The sequence below is a fragment of the Bombina bombina genome, chromosome 7, assembly GCF_027579735.1.
Source record: "Bombina bombina isolate aBomBom1 chromosome 7, aBomBom1.pri, whole genome shotgun sequence".
NCBI classification, from domain to species: domain Eukaryota; kingdom Metazoa; phylum Chordata; class Amphibia; order Anura; family Bombinatoridae; genus Bombina; species Bombina bombina.
Genome location: NC_069505.1, coordinates 106,874,483 through 106,881,822, shown reverse-complemented (window position 1 = coordinate 106,881,822; position 7,340 = coordinate 106,874,483). Strand labels below are relative to the sequence as shown.

The following is a 7,340-nucleotide window of genomic DNA, read 5'->3' as shown; positions in this document are numbered from 1 at the left end:
AGACTTAGATACAAGGTAATCACAGTGGTAAAAAGTACATAAATATAACAATAACAGTGTTGGTTTTGCAAATCTGGGGAATGGGTAATAAAGAGATTATCTATCTTTTTAAACAATAACAATTCTGTAGTAAAAACTGTCCCTTAAGCTTACTTAAAGGGACAGTATACAATAATTTTCATATAACTGCATGTAATAGACACTACCATAAAGAATAATATGCACAGATACTGATCTAAAAATCCAGTATAAAACCGTTTAAAAACTTACTTAGAAGCTCCCAGTTTAGCACAGTTTAAAAAGTTTGGGGCTTGGTTACGAGTATCAAAATCAGCGCAATGTTATTTAAAAATAAGCAAAACTATACATTAAATAAAAAAAACTGTATGGGCTATATAAATGGATCATCTACAAAACATTTATGCAAAGAATCTAGTGTATAATATCCCTTTAAGTTTGTCAGCCTTACATTTCTACAGCAGGATGTCATAAGTGGGGTGGTCTTAGCACACACAAAACCTCTACCTGCAGAATGCCAGTTTTCAATCCCATAAACACAAAAAAACATTCCCTTGTCCAAGGTTTTGTGCCACTGACCAGATTACTAAATTCTCTACTACAGTATATAAATGGCAACAGCTTCTGCAGGGCGGCCATTACCTGTATTTATAAGTAAAGTAGCAGTATCTTGTATTACCTTTAATGCTTTTATACTGTAACAGTACAGCACGTCTCAGGAATAATCCTAGAACATTACATTTTGTGGTGCAAAATGTTGCTCTTAAAAGCTAAATACTATATATTTATTGTGTATTACACAGGTGGTTGCATCCCTTTAAGGTTTGGGGGGCTACAGAAATTAGTCACCAGACCCACAGAACTGCTAGTTTGTTAGTAAAACGTAATACTAAATATTCCATAGCATTTCCTTCCACTTACTAATTGTTTATGGTTCTCTCTATTCTTGTATATTTACTCAGTGCAGGAGTCTTGAGACAGGATTAAAATAGCATAGTGAGGATCATGAATCCATGCTGTCCGAGACAAAACAGACTGAGGGAAGAGATAAGGCTGGGGGGGGGGGGGGGGGGGGGGGGGGGCTCTGGACTTAGTTTTTGGTATTGGAAAGAGCAGCGTTTTAGCTTTAGCATATTAGTGTCCCATATGTTCAACACCATCTGACAGGCAGAATTTCCAAAAAGAAATCTGTCAGTCTGAACAAATAAAGTTGTCTTAGTTTGGAAGCCAAATTGGAATAAGCAGGAAGGAAACCTTAGTTAATCTCATGTATTCGCTACAGGAGTTAGGTTACCTTCCTGAAAGCAACCGATCCCAGGAAGCACATTCCGTCACCATTTATCAAAATGTAATAAGAAATGTAGCTATCTGCAGTTCCCTTACCCATTATGCACCTGGTCACTTCATTTAAACGGACTAGTGTAATACAAAATGTAGACACTCTAATTTGTTAGGATAATTTCATTTTTGTCATAATGAGCCTAACTGTCTTTATAACTCCCACTAACAAATTGCCATACTGACCATCTTTTATAACCCCCCCCCCCCCCCCATTGAGAAGAACCACTCAGGAGCAGAACAAAGCTGTTGAACCAATCAGAAACATCACCATCACACATCACCACCAATGATTAGCCATGTTCTATTCCCGATTGGATGTTACCTATGTGTTTGACACCTTTGTAGAGGTTGGGTCAGTAATGCAAAAATTACATGATTTTCCATTTAAACTGGTAAAACCACTACAAGCTTAGTTATGAGAAAACTGATAAATGAAGTATGTTATAAAAAGCCTCTCTCAGCTTGTAGAGTCGAGTCTTAGAAAACCGTTAAGAATAAATGTCATGTATAACTCTAGATTTCAGGATATCTGAACTTGAGCTCAGGTGAAATAATCAGCTGATCAGTAACCATGATTATTAAAGGGACATAATACTCATATGCTAAATCACTTGAAACTGATGCAGTATAACTGTAAAAAGCTGACAGGAAAATATCACCTGAGCATCTTTATGTAAAAAAGGAAGATATTTTACCTCACAATTTCCTCAGCTCAGCAGAGTAAGTTCTGTGTAAAAAGTTATACTCAGCTGCTCCCAGCTGCAGGTAAAAATTTTTTAAAAAAAATGAAGAAATGAACAGCAGCCAATCAGCATCAGCAGTGCTGAGGTCGTGAACTCTAACTGTGATCTCATGAGATTTGACTTAACTCTCATGAGATTTCATAGTAAGCTTCCTTTACCTGATTGGTGAAATAATATGAGAGTTCACGAGGCTCATCCCCTAAGTTGTCCCAGGACAGACACATTAAAATGCTGCTTAGAAATCCTTTACAATGGGATGTGGCTACTGAGGAACTTTTGAGGTAAAATATCTTTCTTTTTTACATAGAGATGTTCAGGTGATATTTTCTAGTCAGCTTTTTACAGCTATGCTGCATCACTTTCAAGTGTTTAAACATTTGGGTATTATGGCCCTTTAACCTGCTCTCAGCCAAGGTAATCATAAAAATCTAGCCTGTTAGTGTGCCCTGTGGACTGGAATTGAGAAACACTAATCTCACACAGCCACACATAAACTACCTTATTTAAGGGAACAACTCAAAACAACTGTAACATTCATATGAAAGAGTAGCATATAAACATTACAGTTTCATGGTTTAAATAGATAGAGCATGCAATTTTAAGAGACTTTTTCATTTTAACGTTACAATTAAAGTGAATGTAAATTTTGATGCTAAAATGCCCGGTTTTTAAAAATTTGATTAAAAACAGGGGCACTTTAATTCATAAAAATTTACATTTCACTCCTGTTGTGAAAAAAAAAAAACTTACCTTTTAATCTTGACAGCAGCTCCAGCTTCCTCCGGTCGTCGCAAGCCATTTCTGATGTCAGAAATGATGGATAGGTCATCCTCCAATCACGGCTCCCCCCCGGTCTGATTCAATGCCGTGATTGGAGGAAGCCGGATTCCTCATTTTAGACCCAGGAAGAGGCTTTGCAACGGGTTTTCAAAAACCGGCAATTTAGCATCAAAATTTACATTAACTTTAAATTGACTTTGTTCTCTTTGTGTCCTTTGTTGAAAGCATACCTAGGTAGGCTCAGGAGCAGCAATGCACTACTGGGATACAGTTGGTTTTTGGTGGCTATGCACATATGCCTTTTTGGCTCTCAAAATGTGCTCAGCTAGGTCTCTGCTGCTCTGGGCTGAATTTGCAGGGGTTAAACACATAGATATATGCGAGCAATAAAACAGAGTTTTTTTTTTTTGCACTTGTACATCCCTTTAAATAAACGAATACTAAAATAAACAGGGAGTGAATGTTTGTGTACAACTGGTCCCTAGGGTCACGTAATTCACGGGCAGTTAGGAACAATACCCCCAGCCCTTTTGGTGGCCAGTGACACCCCCACACACAAAAAAACTAAAAAAGGTATTTTTTTAGTACAGAAATATTTAAACAAAAAATAAAATGTCATTTTTTTATGATTGAGCAAAGACAAAAAAATGCTTCTTAACCAGCAACAAAAGCACTACGTTGCCTGACACATGCAGTGACGCACAAGTCCTGTACCCGGTGTAATTGTAATCTCACTAAACCTCACTGGTCTCTTGGTTCTTTAGGGAATCAGCTTCACAGAGCAGCATATGAATTGGTGAGACAGAAAGGCTGTTAGTGAATATAGCCACGTGACACACAAACACTGCAACCAGGACTAAACTACCTGATACAACGCCGCACAAACGCTCTCGGTGTTCTCCACAGCTGAGGGGCATTATGAAGTAGCAGGTGGAGATAGTGTAATATTAATGAATTGATTTAATGATAATTTGTGCAGCAAACATTGAAACAAATTAATATTATCTAAATGTAGATTAATATTTACATTTTGGCCAGGTGGTCAGTAAAATCAGCCAGGTGGTGTGCCCATTAAATAGGGCAAACATAGACCAGAGGGGGAAAACCACAGACTGATTTGACAGAATGAGCAAAAATACTTCAAGGCCTGACACAGGGCTACCCACCTTAAAACATGGGCTATTTGTCTCTATTACCTGACATACAGGAGGACTGTATTCGTTAAATTAACATGAGCATAGTGCATGTTACTAGGTAGCTGATTGATAACTTAGTGACTCTGTTTGTCTCATCTATAGGGAAGACTGGTTCTTTAAAAGAGTGCCACAACAACTACATATTAAAAAGGGACAGTAAGGTCAAAATTACAAAATGTACATGATTCAGTAGACCCCTTGCTTTTTAAACAACTTTCTAACTTATTTCTTTGATCAATTTTGCTTCATTCACTTGGTATCCTTTGTTGAAGGAACAATGCACTAGTGGGAGTCACTGGCAAATGACAATTGTGTGTAGCCACCAATAAGCAGCTAGCTCCCAGTAATGCATCCTAGGTATGCTCTCCATCAAAACGATGACAAGAAAACAAACAGGTGTAAATTAGAAACTGGATTATTTCACCTGTGCTCTAGTTCAGATATCATGAGAATCTGGTCTGTTAGGGGTCCTGAATTTTAACTCCCACAACTAAGAGGTTCTGCTTGGGAGCCACAAGCATTGCAGCTTCTGAGAGAAACCAGGCTGGGCAGCCAATCATGAGAGACAGTTGCATGCATCTGCCAATAACCAGCAGTTTCCTGTTTAGGAGCTGCATGGCTTGTGGATCTTAAATTGTATTTTATCTATATGTTAACCCTTTGTATGGGTTAAACACATAATTATCTAGGGCCAGTTAGTACAAGCAGTACATATCTTGCACACTCAGACAAATTAGGGACATTAAACATTTTGATATTATTGTTACTCTAGCCATTTATAAATGTGCTTAGCTGAGAAGATAAGTTAGAAGGTTTTAAAAACTACAGAAGCCGAGGTTACAATATGGCTGTGCCCATTACTTTATAGAGACCAACATTTTATAATTATTTCCAATATTTAAATCCACATATTCTTTTCAAGCTATGCTTTGAAGACATATTTACATAATCATGTCCAGCATGTATTAGAGTTTAATTTCCTGACAAATATTGATACCGAGGGATCACCCACAATAAATAAATAATACTATTTCTTCTAACTGAAAAAAAAAACAAGAAAAAAAATCAGTTGGAAGTAGAGATTCACTTCAACTACTTTAACTGTAAATATATTTTTTGCTTTCTGGAACACCTTTCGGAATGTCACTACAATATTGTATTGTAAACTATTCAGACATCAGTTATAAATATTTCCTTTCTTTGCTTAGGTGATGCTGCTCAGTGTAAAAAACAAACAAAAAAACCCCAAATCCTAACAATCATTGATAGTATAATAACAATTTCAATATATATATATACACACACACAAGAGTAACTTATGCCCCTTTATAGATTACAGAGAAATGGTTCAGAGGTTCAAATTTCAGAATTTATAATTGAAACGTTGTCATGAAACTATCTATAACAAATGCTGTATGCTCATAACCGTGTTAACCCCTAAACCTCCTAGAGGGTGGCAATATAACGTGTGACAACACCTGGAGGTCAGCAACATTTAAAAATGTGCCAGTTTTGGTGGCAACATTTCTGTAAATTATTAATTCCACACCAATAATAATGTTAGGCAGTGGCCTTGATTTACTGTCACAATCAATCTCTCAGAAACAATGTGTTACATTTGTTATCCCACAGCATTAAATGGATTCAGTATAGCATTAATGAATCAGTTCTATATGATTATAGGAATTGCAGAGATTTCTGTCAGTGGAGAGATCTTTGTATACTTAGCTGTGTTTCTGGGGGTTACTGTGAAATGGTTTGCAGGCTGTGGGTATAACAGGTGGATGGACCATCTGTACACACATTGTACGTTTGTAGACAGACCTGTACATATCCCAGAGATCTGGTAATACAGTAAGGGGCCCCTGCAGAGCAAACAAACTCTCAGTTACTTACAGTTTTGTGACTGCAGAGATTCCTGGATCCCCTCCTCAGTGTGGTCTGTAGAATATAGTCCTGGGCTTCTTCCTGTAATTCTGGAATCAGGCTGTAATCTCAGGGTTTGAGCAGATTTTGGTCCTGGAGTCCAGGCTGCAGACTCAGAGTACAGACTGTGTTCAGGGGTTCAGTCTGTAGTATCAGTGGATAGATAGTATTTCTTGGGTTCAGACTGTATTTTCAGGAGTCAAACTGTTTTATGGGGCTCAGACTAGGTTATTGGGGTTCAGGATGTAGTCTAAAATTTAGGATAGTGGTCCTGGTGTTCAGGCTGAAATATCAGGGTGTTGACTGTGGGTCAGGCTGTAGTCCAAGGGCACAGACTGTTCTAGGTTTTCAGTCTGCAGTATTAGGGTGCAGCCCTGGGGTTCAGTTAGTAATCCCAGATAGTAGGTCGTTCTGAGATGTAGGCTATAGTCTCAGGGTGCAGATTTCGTGTTCTGAAGTTCAGGCATTAGTCTTAGGGTAAATCTTGTGGTTCTGGGGTTCAGGATTTAGTCTCAGGGTGCAGTTTGTGGTTCTTGGGTTCAGGGTGTCGTCTCAGGGATCAGAATGCGCTTCTGGGGTTCAGGCAGTATTCTAAGGAATCAGACTTTGTTTCTGCGTTAAGATCTGTAGTCTCAGGGCGCAGCTTGTGGTTCTGGGGTTCAGGCAGTAATATAAGAGATAAGACTGTGATTCTGAGGTTCAGCCTGCTGTTTCAAGGTGCAGGTGCAAACTGTGGCTCCGGATTTTCAGCTGTAGACTTCGAGAATAATGGGGTTCAGGTTGTAGCCTAAGCCTGTACAAGCATCTCACATGCTGACAGGTTGTAGCTATCTCTAACTATCCAACAAACAGTGCAGCTCTCAAAGTTGTGTAATAAATAAACTGCTAGAAGAACTATCAGCTACGGGGTCTCTCACACTCAGTGCAGCCAGTACAGCACTTACAGTCCAGTTATTCTTCGGTCGTTCACTGCAGCTCCAGCAACACACACATCCCGGTCACATCTCACTCCGAGCAGTTTCTGTCTCTTCAGGCTCCAGCTGCAGCAGCAACAGCTCAGAGGAATGGGAGGAGTAACCCGGGCACGCCCCCTGCAATTCCCATAGTTTTCAGCCTCTTACACTTATCTCTAGAACTGTGTGTTCCACCTCTCACCCAAATGTGCCCTCTCACAGCTCACTACTGCGCCCCTGACAGCTGTGTCCCCTAAAGAATCTCCACTGTGCCCCAGCTCACCCAGCTGTGCCCCTTTAAGCTCTCTACTGCGCCCCTGCTCACCCAGCTGTGCCCCCTAAAGAATCTCCACTGTGCGGTGCCCCAGCTCACCCAGCTGCAT

The 7,340-nt window shown here is 39.4% G+C and overlaps 1 protein-coding gene across 2 annotated transcripts in view; it reads right to left on the bottom strand.

Annotated features, from left to right (window-relative positions):
* Positions 1–7,055, bottom strand: part of TSPAN18 (tetraspanin 18) — a 318,752-nt gene extending 311,697 nt beyond the window's left edge. For both annotated transcript variants that reach the window (XM_053720236.1, XM_053720238.1), the window contains exon 1: positions 5,975–7,055. The gene's annotated coding sequence lies outside the window, so the exon portion shown is untranslated. The remainder of the gene's footprint in view (positions 1–5,974) is intronic.
* Between the last annotated feature and the right edge of the window lie 285 nt (positions 7,056–7,340).